Source organism: Glycine max, chromosome 16 (assembly GCF_000004515.6).
Source record: "Glycine max cultivar Williams 82 chromosome 16, Glycine_max_v4.0, whole genome shotgun sequence".
Lineage (NCBI taxonomy): Eukaryota > Viridiplantae > Streptophyta > Magnoliopsida > Fabales > Fabaceae > Glycine > Glycine max.
In genome coordinates, this window is record NC_038252.2 from 24195381 (window position 1) to 24208060 (window position 12680).

The window sequence follows — 12680 nt, forward strand, 5'->3', positions numbered from 1 at the left end:
ACAACAAATGGTTTTAACATTGTTAGGTTATTATCGGTTTTTAACTAAAATTGATATAAACAAAAATGTGATGATATACTCATAAATAACATGAGTTTATGAATATCGGTTTTTCATTAACAAAAAACGTGATGTTTATATAAACATAAAAAATTGATGGTTATATTAATATCGGTTTTTGAAAAACTAATGTTAACAAACTCATGTTAACATCAGTAACTGATGTCAATGAAATCATGTTAAAAACCGACGTTGTGTTCCTTTTAATTAAATTTGTCTCCCCCTTCTTTTCGCACTCACTCTGAACCACTCTAACCATCATCTCTCACTCTTGTGCTCTCGTTCCCGCTCTCACTCAGAGCTTTCGGCGGCTACGAGGTCACGAAAGGTTAGTCTTCTATAAATTTTATTTTCAAATGGGTAGGGGTTTGTTGATATCAACAAGTAAAATCTTTGGTCTATGTTATCAAATGCTTGTTTCTATCTTAGCTTAATGAATGTGATCATATAACAATAAGAACTTTGTCTTTGGTTTTGATGGTGATGGTATTGGTAAGCGAGAAGCTAGGGCAGTGAATATTTACCATGTCATTTTTTATTTCAATTTGTTCTATTGTAGAATACATCATTTTTCTTCCCCTTTGTGTATCTTCCCTTAAATCAAACAAGTGTGCTGGACCTTGATAGTATTGAGAAATTTGAAGTGTTTCTTATGCATCACTATATATAGTTTATTCGGTAAAAATTGAAGCTATGAAGAAAATATTATTTTAGTATTAAAATGTAGGATTATAACAGAACAATGATGTAGAAATTCAAAAATCGATGTTAATAAAATCAGTTTATTTACAAAAATGTCACCACTGTCATACCCTAATTTCGTTTGGGGACTATCGTTCGTTGATCTTTTGATCCTTGCTAGTCGACTTACGGTGTTGAACACCAATTATAGTGCAAAGCAAGGAACCATTCAGTGTTTCGACTAAGAAGACAAAAGATACCAAGAAAGAAGGGCAAAAGGGTCTTTTCCTTGTTTTTCTTAGGCCCCAGCTCGCCCAGGCCAACATTTGGCTTGCTTGGGACACCAAATAACTTCAAGGCTAAAGGACTAGCTCACTTGGGCGAGTTGCAACTGCCCTAGGGTGGCCTTTTTCCTATAAATAGGCATCCTAGGGGTGTTTTAAAGGGTTCCAAGGTTCAGAAGTAGAGGGAATTGAGAGAACTAAGAAAGAAGAAGAAACGAAGCCGAGACGCTACTGAATCGCGACCGTGATCATTCCCTATGTCGTTTTATCAAATATCACTTGAGATCGTTTCAAGGTCCAACACCTTAACGATTTTCTCCGGTTTTCATATTTAAATGATCGTTTCAAGGTCCAATGCCTTAAACAACTTTTATTCGCAATTAAAATGAATCTTTCAATAACATAAAAATCAATTTAACACACAAACATTCAAACTTAAAGAACTGCGTAGGTTTGAATTCCTCATCGCACCTGAGGATACATAGGAGCAAGGGCCCCTTGTCGACCCCAAAAAAATAAAGAAAATATAAGAAAGGGAAAATACATAATTTTGAAGTCATATTTTGCACACTCGATTAAGGGTTGTCGTTCCTTGTGATGGGCGCGTGGGGTGCTAATACCTTCTCATGCGTAAAAAACTCCCAAACCCTTATTTTCAAAATTCACAAACCCCTTTTTGGTTTTTTCTAAAGTTTTCCTCGAATAAACGTTGGTGGCAACTCCCATGCGCTTTCTCTTTTGAGGACACACCTTTTTGCTTTTCGCCTCGCCCTCCCGCCGAAGGATAGGTTGCGACAGATGTCGACTCCACTGGGGACTTGTTAGAGAGTTAAGCCATTCGATCAGTGTGTAATATTTATCGTGACTTCTTCTTTATTCATGTTGCCTCTTCTCTTTTATCTTTTGTTTTGTCTATATTTGTGTATAAACTTTGTTATGTTATTGTGTTTGGTGTGTGTTTGCCTATCTATTACATTCATAGTTAGAAATATTTTTGTTCAATGCACACATGGCACCTACACCTTTGCACACACGTTGAGATATTAGGCCCTATACTCGGGTCTATGTGAGCCATAAGGAGTGGAGGTCGATCTGTGGTCATGCTGGGTCTCCGACTCGCTTGATAACAATAAGCCTCATCTAAAGTTTTCCTCTTTTAGTGATGCATTGTCGCTGATAGTCCCTATCACCACAATGTAATACCTAAGAGGATGATATCTATAGAAGCCAGTAAAGTTACATGAAACCACCCTTGGGAGTTGTCACTAGAAGGGGACTTTTGGATCCTTTCCTTTAGGTTCCTGAATTAGGGTCACAGAGTAAACTCACTCTGGCTTGTTCCTTGATTGCATCATGCATCTCTTCATGGCATCATAATAGACATATCATTCCTGCATTTATCATTTATCATATTCATGCATTGCATTTGTATAAGTCATTGCATACATTTTAATTTCATCGTCTGCATGCTTTTGTTCTGCCAATTGCATACATTCTATTTTCATCGTCCGCATGTTATGTTCACTCATGCATGGTCCTGACACATAGTTGCTCATGCCTTGCATTTTCCAAAAAAAAAAAGAACAAAAACAAAGTCACAATGAAGCATGAAAGTTTACACCACATTTTTAGTTACATGTGTTGGGTACCATGATGATAGCTGTAAACAGAACATGTTGGGATTATACACTCATTTCTCTTGGAAAATGATTGAAAATCATGTGAACATGGTACCTAATGCATTGTTAACTAGGAAAGGATGGTTCTCCGGGCGTCTCATGTTGATCTCAAAATTACATTTGTCATGCATAGCACAAGTATGCCTTAATCATTCATCTCTATGATAGGTTGTCGAAGTATTGACAATCAAAATTTCTATTCCTTGGATTATGGGGTCGAACCAAGCACATGCTTTTAAGGAAAGGTTTTCATCACGTCAAGGTCAAGTATGGAAGTAACCAGCTTGCAAAAGTTGGGGCAAAAGATGGATCGAGCTACATAGCTTCTTTGTCTACTACCAACACATGATTGAGCTAAATAATTTACAAAATTGAGGACTGTTGATGTCCATGTTTTATTTCCAGTTTCACTTTGACTTTGACAAGATGTGATGAACCATGTTGTTTTAATAAAAATCTGAATTGATTCGACCCTATGTTCTATTGAATGTCTTATGTAAAATTTACAATACTTTAACAATGTATCATTCACACACATCCATGCTTTTTTCTTTTTGGTTGCATTGCTCATCGCATTCTTTCTTTGAAATCAAAACTGTAATCATTGTAATCAAAAGGAAAGAACGCGCTATATGGCACCCTTACCGAACGCGTGCCAAAGCCAGATTGATGAGTGAAATAGAGGAGGTACATGAACAAATGAAGACCGACATGGAGGCCATGAAAGAGCAAATGACCACAATGATGGAAGCCATGATGAGTATGAGGAAAATGATGGAGGTTAACACAACTATAGTCATTGCCGCAAGTACCGCCACTGAGGTGGACCCGACTTACCCATTTGGTCTCAATCAAGTAAATCGTCTAGTCTCGGATATGGTAGGTCAGGGAGGTGAAGCATTGGGAAGTACGGGCGGCCCCCAATTTGTGCAGGTCCAAAGCAAGCATTCCTTTCCACCATATGGCTTGCCACCCAACTATACACCACCTAATGTTGCACATGCTCCCGATGAGAACGTCGATAACTCTGCTCCCATACCCATTGAGAGCCAAGAACCCCAATCTGGTCATGCACAGGTCCCTAAACCCATGGGAGAGGCACATGAAGTACCTCTAGACCACACCCTAGATGACTTCGAGCCTCACCTCGGATATGCCATTGAGGGGCAGGCATTTTGTGGCATAACCCTACCAAACACTTTGGGGGGCCTCAGTATCGCCCACAACCACAACCCTTTCATTTTGCGTTAGAAAGATTGCCTCCTGCCATGATGGAAAGGGAGAAATTTGATCATATAGAGGAAAGGCTGAGGGTTATTGAAGGAGGCAGAGATTATACCTTTACTGACATGGCAGAGCTGTGTCTAGTGCCCGATGTCGTTATCCCTCCGAAGTTCAAGGTGCCAGATTTTGATAAGTACAAGAAGACTACTTGCCCCAAGAATCACTTGAAGATGTATAATAGGAAAATGGGGGCATACTCAAAAAATGAAAAATTGTTGATGCATTTCTTCCAAGAAAGTCTTACCGGGGCAGCCGTCACTTGGTATACTAATCTAGAACCTTCCCAGGTCCGTTCCTAGAAAGACCTGATGGTTACCTTCATTAGGCAGTATTAGTATAATTCTGATATGGCTTCGGATAGAATGTAGTTGCAGAACATATGCAAAAGGGAGTATGAATCTTTCAAAGAATACACCCAAAGGTGGAGGGATCTGGCAGCTCAAGTAGTGCCGCCAATGATGGAGAGGGAAATGATAACAATGATAGTGGACACATTAACAGTGTTCTACAATGAGAAGATGGTGGGTTACATGCCTTCGAGCTTTGCAGATTTAGTGTTTGCGGGTGAGAGGATCGAAGTAAGTCTAAAAAAAGGCAAATTTGATTACACTACTTCGATGAATTCTGGTGATAGGAGGCCTAGGGTAAATGGAGGGAATAAGGAGGGAGAAACCCATGTTGTGGTTATTGTTCCTACATGGCCAAATTTCCCATTAGACCAACAATATCAATACTCGACCAATATAAGTCCTTCTCATAACCCACCACCCTACCAAATAAGAACGCCTAATCATCCACAAAGGCCACCCCCAAATCGGCCACAAAATCCACCCGATGCACATTTGAGGCCAAACACCACCCTTAATACAAAAAAAAAACACCAACCAAGGAAGGAATTTTCCAGAAAAGAAGCTTGTATAATTCACCCCAATTCCGATGTCATATGCTAACTTACTAATGCAATGGTAGCAATAAGCCCAACAAAGATTTCTCAACCTTCGTTTCTAAGAGGATACAACCCCAACGTGACATGTGCTTATCATGGATGAGTTTGGGGGCATTCCATTGAGCATTGTATGACCCTGAAACATAAGGTGCAAAGTATGATTGATGTAGGCTAGCTAAGATTCGAGGAGGAGAATCACTCGTGAGTTTTGATGTCGTCAAGCAATACTATGTATGATGCTTGGGGCAATTCGAAGGTTGTTGTTAGATGTCTCCAATGACTCATTAGGATTTTTAGGTTTATGCCATTACTATAAACAACAGTCACAATGCTAATAATATGGATAAATTTGATGTCCTTGTCTCTCATTTTCTCACAATTACATCTTTGCTTATTTAACTTTCACTGAAATGTGAATGCAAGCCATTGGTTTGTTTCCTCAAGTGACCTGCACTCCTGAGTTGATCTCCAAGTCTATTCAATCATAAATTGCTCGTTCTTCACATTTGGTGAGGGTTCCGTAAACGACGAGTAAAGTAAAAAAGTTCAAAAAAAAAAAAACGTTTGATTGACTGTGTTTCAAATAAAAAATATGAAGTACAAACATTCATGTGACCTCATTTTATTGTTCTTAAAAGTTGTCTTTTTGACAAAAAACTGAGTTCTGTCAATTGAAAATCCTTTAAATATTTCTCATCCTTGAAAATTCATTTTCGAGAACCTGCACAATTTTTTTCATTTTTCCTTGCTACAAGGTCATGACAAAAGACCACAATAGATACCTCAGAGCCCTACACTAGGGCAATGGGAGGCACCATGCATGAGCCTCAAGCGAACCTAGGGATAGATCAGAAGTTCTCACCCGGTAAGTCGAAAACCCGAAAGGGCGGCCTAGGCAAAAATTAGGGTTAATAAAAAATAAAAAAATAAAAAACAATCAAGAGCATGTTTATCAGAAGTTTTGTCCCAAAATCCAAACTATCAAAGTATTTAGTCAAGATTTGAGATGACACATGGCCGTGTTTCAACATCCCAAACACTAATTTGTTGGATCGAGTGGCCTCCGAATAATTAAGAAGAGGGGGGGATTGAATTAATTATTCCTAAACCTTTACTAATTAAAAATAACTCTTCTAAGGCTTTTACTAAATTGATAAGAGAATGAGGAGTAGAAGCGAAACTTAACAGAAAGTAAAAGCAGAAATTAAATGCACAGCATAAAGTAAAAGAGTAGAGAAGAAGGAAACAAACACACAAGAGTTTTTATATTGGTTCGGCAACAACCCGTGCCTACATCCAGTCCCCAAGCGACCTGCGGTCCTTGATATTTCTTTCAACCTTGTAAAAATCCTTTTACAAGCAAAGATCCACAAGGGATGTACCCTCCCTTGTTCTCTTTGAACCTAGTGGATGTACCCTCCACTAGAACTGATCCACAAGAGATGTATCCTCTCTTGTTCTCAGTCAAACCCAAGTAGATGTACCCTCTACTTGTACCACAAAGGATGTACCCTTCAATGTGTTGAGACAATGATCTCAGGCTGCTAAACCTTTGATACTTTGTGAATGGGGATACAAAAGAATTCTCAGGCGGTTAGTCCTTTGAACACTTTTGTATTAGGGAATGGGAAGAATCAAAAGAATTCTCAGACTGTGTCGTTTTGAATTCTTTGACAAGGGAGAAGGGAGACACAAAAGAATTCAGGCGGTTTGTCCTTCGTTCTTTTGGAAAAGGGAGAAGAGAGACACAAAAAGAATTCAGGCGGTTAGTCCTTGGCGAATTCTTTTTGGCAAAGGGAGAAGAGAATGAAAAGATGAATAGCACAAGTTTTCAAGGTTTGGAAAACCAGAAAACTTCAGAAAGCTTTTGGTACAAAGAAGAAGAAGAAGTTCAAAGAGATTCAAGGCTTCTAAAGGATTGATTGAATGAATGTAAAAGTATTCAAGATTCTTGAAATGCAAAACAAAGCCTTGCTTTTATAGACTCTTCATGTCTGGTCAAGACACCCATTTAGAAGAGTTATAACTTTTAGAAAAACTTAAAACCAATTTGAAAAAGTCAAAAACCTTTTTGAAGAGTTACATCTTTTGATTTATTCAGAAATAGTCACTGGTAATCGATTACCAAATTAGTGTAGTCGATTACACAAAGCTTTTAAGTGAAAGGATGTGACTCTTCACATTTGAATTTGAATTTCAACGTTCAAGGGCACTGGTAATCGATTACCAAAACATTGTAATCGATTACAGCTTTTTGAAAATAATTGGAACGTTGTAAATTCAGTTTGAAAACTTTTTCAAACTCATTTTGCTACTGGTAATCGATTACAACAATATGATAATCGATTACCAGAGAGTAAAAACTCTTTGGTAAAAGTTTTTCTCAAAAATTCATGTGCTATTCAAAGTTTTGAAAAAACTTTTAATACTTATCTTGATTGAGTCTTCTCTTTATTCTTGAATCTTGAGTCTTGAATCTTGATCTTGATTCTTGAGATCTTGAACCTTGAATCTTGATTCTTGTCTCTAGACTTTCTTCTTGAGTTCTTGAATTCTTCTTGATTCTTATCTTGAACTCTTGAATTGTTCTTGATTCACTTGAGTTGTTCTTTGATTGATCTTTGAGCTTTTGGTCATCACCTTTGTCATCATCATTGTTATCATCAAAACACCTTTGATTCACCATGAAGCTTTGCTTCTACAATCTCCCCCTTTTTGATGATGACAACTTCTGAAATCAAGAAACACACACACTTTTTCCTAGTCGATCACTCTCATAAATTCTCCCCCTTTGTTTTTGAATTTATGCTTATCTTAAAAATAAGTTGATTACTCATGTGAATTCTTGATTTAATCCCATTTCTCTCCCCCTTTGGCATCTACAAAAAGCCAAAGTGTGTATCAAAAAAATTTAATTTAAACATCCATACAATGTTCATGAAAAAAATATCAACCAAATCATGAAGCAAGAAGCAAGAACCATGAAAACCATGAAGCAAACAACCATGAATAGATTAATTATAAACTCCACATAGTCAAATAACATACTTAATATTGGTCCAAACATACCATGCAAATAAGGAAATAGTAAATTGTTCAAATACCATACTAATATAGCCAAAATACAAGGCTGAAAATCAAAGTAGTAATAATAATATTAAAATATAATTCTAAGATGATGGTGGCGGCGGTGGTGGAAGATCGAAGCTTGACCGAATGTAAGATACATCTTCTTCAACCTTTGTCATTCTTGACTCCATTTCATTGAATGTATATCCACTTGCAATTCCAAAGTATCAAACCTCTCACCAAAAAAGGTTTGAAGACCATCAAACCTTTCCAAAATCTTCGAAAGAAGAGATGAATCTTCTCCATCATGTCCTTCTTCACCAACATTTCTAGCACCCTTCTTTACCCAAGAGCCATCATGCTCCTTAATATAACCAAAGGATGCTATGACTGAAGCGCCTATAAGGAATGATCTCTTGATTGGAACATAAGGTTCAAAATCAAGAGGGATGTTGAAGTGTTGAAGGAAAAGGGTAACAAGATGAGGATAAGGCAATGGGGCATTCAATCGCAATGCCTTATGCATGCGATATCTAACAAGGTGTGCCCAATCAATTTGTAAACCTTTATGAAAGACCCACATGACAATCAGATCTTCTTCAGAAACCTGAGCAAGGTTTGAAGATCTAGGGAGTAAGATGCGAACAATAAGGTAATGGAGGATGCGGCTCTCAAAAGCCAATGAACCGGCAAGAAGCCTTCCGGTCATATCCGCTTGGTTGGTGCAAACCAACCGGCGGGCATCATGCACAGAGAAATCAAATTTCCATTCATCAATCAGTGCACCCTCAAAAGGTACACCTTCACTAGGCAATTTTGTTAAATCATAAAATAGGGATTGGTCAATGACCATCTTAATCCCATAAAATTCAGACATTAGGGTACCTTCATGGATTTCTAAATTAGAATAGAACGCTTTGACTAATTCAGAATAGACAGGTAATTTCAGAGACATGAATGGAATAAAATTGGAGTTTTCAAATGCTTGGAAGCATTCAAAATTCTCATTTGAGAAGAACTCCATATCTATGAATTTTGGGTCTACAATGGAACGAAAGGAAAAGAGGTTTGTGTACCGTATACACTGTTCCTCTGATGAGAATAATGATCCAGAGTGAATGGAAGGAGGAATTGGGGCTTCCTGTGACCCTGAATGCCGCTGACTCCAACTCAAGATTCATTTCCGCTTTTTTGATGGTTCTTCCATTTGAGGAGTTTTTCGGGATTTCAATTGGTTCAAATGAAAGAGATTGAAAAAATATGAAGTTTGGGCTTTGCGGGGAGTGATTTGGACAAGAATTGAGTGAGATATGGCTGAAAGAAAAATTGGGGGCGAGGGTTTTCGAGAGAGAGAAAGGTTGCAGGTTTCAGAATTTGAAATTTGAATATATAGGTGCAGGGACACGTTGTAATCGATTACACAAATATGGTAATCGATTACTAGAGAGCAACTTAGGCAGAAATAACTGCTTGTAATCGATTACACTATTATGGTAATCGATTACCAGTGGTTATTTTAGCCAGAAAACAAAAACAGAAGGCTTTCTAGGAGAGAAGAAGTTTTGAAAACTATATTTGAAAATACTATATTTGAAAATACTTTATGAATAATTTTCAATCATGTAATTTACATATCATGTCATGCAAAAATATTTAAAACATGAAGATAATCAATTTTATCAAAAACAATCAAAACACAAGTATGAAGAATATTGATTTTACTTAAATAAATGAATGAATATTTCATGCAAATAGGATGAAATCGATCAAGCAAATATACTCATGATTTCAAACAATCAAAAGACAAACAAATAAAGAATTGTTAGTCATCATAATCAAATTGTTTGAATAAAAATTTCAACTTTAAGAGAAATTTTAATAAGATAATGGTTTTGATATTACCTTTTTAAGGATTGAAGTGTCTAGAACTTCAAAGATAAGGATCATGCTTTTTCTCCTTGTTTTTCATCCTTGAGAGATGTTCTTGTCACTTTCGTAATCTTTGGTTAGAAGATTAATCTATTTTTCTGAACCATCGAATGAATCATTGTCATCCCATGCAATGTATGCTTTCTTAGTTCTTCTTTCGTCAAATCTTTTCTTTTCACTTTTCTCCGACCATTCTTCATTTGACGGACAGTTGGCCTTGATGTGACCAATTTGATTGCATTTGTAGCACCTAAGGACTTGAGAATCATCTTGTGATTTTCTTCCATTATTGAAATTCTGACGCCTGTCAATTCTTCTTTTCTTGATGAATTTCTGAAATTTCTTAACAAAGAAAGAAAAATCTTCATCATTTGAATCTTCTTCTTCGTTTTCTTCTTGTATTGAAGATGAGGCTTTAAGGGCTATGCTTCTCTTCTTTTTTTCATTTTCTTCATTCTGATTGAGGCGTTGAAGTTCCATCTTGTGTTCCTGCAATTTACCAAATAAAGTGGCAAGAGACTTAGAAGAGAGATCTTTGCTTTCAGAAATAGCAGTTACCTTGGGCTGCCATTCCCTACTTAAACATCTTAAGACTTTATTAATTAAATCTTCATTAGGAAATAATTTTCCTAAATATGCAAGATGGTTTACTATATGTGTAAATCTCTTTTGCAAACTATGGATATTTTCATTTGGGTTCATCCTAAATAATTCATATTCATGGGTAAGGGTATTTATTCTAGACCTTTTTACATCTGTGGTTCCTTCATGGGTTAACTGGAGAGTATCCCACATATCCTTGGCATTAGTACAATTTGACACTCTAAAGTACTCATATATCCCTAGGGCTGAAGTGATGATATTTTTGGCTTTGAGATCATAATGGATTTTTCTCCTATCTTCTTCTGTCCATTGATCTCTCGGTTTTTGGGTTATAGTGCTTGTTCTTACATCTACTATAGTGGGTATATGTGGTCCTAATTCTATTGCTTCCCATATATTTAGATCTATGACTTCAATGAATATCTGCATGCGGGTTTTCCAATAATGGTAACCCTCACCATTGAAAATGGGTGGTCTGTGAATGGAATTTCCTTCAGGAAACAAGGGATTTGAGGAGGCCATTCTACACGAAACATGCTCTGATACCACTTGTTGGATCGAGTGGCCTCAGAATAATTAAGAAGGGGGGGGGGTTGAATTAATTATTCCTAAACCTTTACTAATTAAAAATTACTCTTATAAGGCTTTTACTAAATTGCTAAGAGAATGAGGAGTAGAAGAGAAACTTAACAGAAATTAAATGCACAGCTGAAAGTAAAAGAGTAGGGAAGAAGGAAACAAACACACAATAGTTTTTATACTGGTTCGGCAACAACCCGTGCCTACATCCAGTCTCCAAGCGACCTGTGGTCCTTGATATTTCTTTCAACCTTGTAAAAATCCTTTTGCATCCAAAGATCCACAAGGGATGTACCCTCCCTTGTTCTCTTTGAACCTAGTGGATGTACCCTCCACTAGAACTGATCCACAAGAGATGTACCCTCTCTTGTTCTCAGTCAAACCCAAGTAGATGTACCCTCTACTTGTACCATAAAGGATGTACCCTCCAATGTGTTGAGACAAAGATCTCGGGCTGTTAAACCTTTGATACTTTGTGAATGGGGATACAAAAGAATTCTCAGGCAGTTAGTCCTTTGAACACTTTTGTATTAGGGAATGGGAAGAATCAAAAGAATTCTCAGACTATGTCGTCTTTAATTCTTTGACAAGGGAGAAGGGAGACACAAAAGAATTCAGGCGGTTTGTCCTTCGTTCTTTTGGAAAAGGGAGAAGAGAGACACAAAAAGAATTCAGGCGGTTAGTCCTTGGCGAATTCTTTTTGGCAAAGGGAGAAGGGAATGAAAATATGAATAGCACAAGTTTTCAAGGTTTGGAAAACCAGAAAACTTCAGAAAGCTTTTGGTACAAAGAAGAAGAATAAGTTCAAAGAGATTCAAGGCTTGTAAAGGATTGATTGAATGAATGTAAAAAGTATTCAAGATTCTTGAAATGCAAAACAAAGCCTTGCTTTTATAGACTCTTCATGTCTGGTCAAGACACCCATTTAGAAGAGTTATAACTTTTAGAAAAACTTAAAACCAATTTGAAAAAGTCAAAAACCTTTTTGAAGAGTTACATCTTTTGATTTATTCAGAAACAATCACTGGTAATCGATTACCAAATTAGTGTAATCGATTACACAAAGCTTTTAAGTGAAAGGATGTGACTCTTCACATTTGAATTTGAATTTCAACGTTCAAGGGCACTGGTAATCGATTACCAAAACATTGTAATCGATTACAGCTTTTTGAAAATAATTGGAACATTGTAAATTCAGTTTGAAAACTTTTTCAAACTCATTTGCCTACTGGTAATCGATTACAACAATATGGTAATCGATTACCAGAGAGTAAAAACTCTTTGGTAAAAGTTTTTGCCAAAAATTCATGTGCTATTCAAAGTTTTGAAAAAACTTTTAATACTTATCTTGATTGAGTCTTCTATTTATTCTTGAATCTTGAGTCTTGAATCTTGATCTTGATTCTTGAGATCTTAAACCTTGAATCTTGATTCTTGTCTCTAGACTTTCTTCTTGAGTTCTTGAATTCTTCTTGATTCTTATCTTGAACTCTTGAATTGTTCTTGATTCACTTGAGTTGTTCTTTGATTGATCTTTGAGCTTTTTGTCATCACCTTTGTCATCAT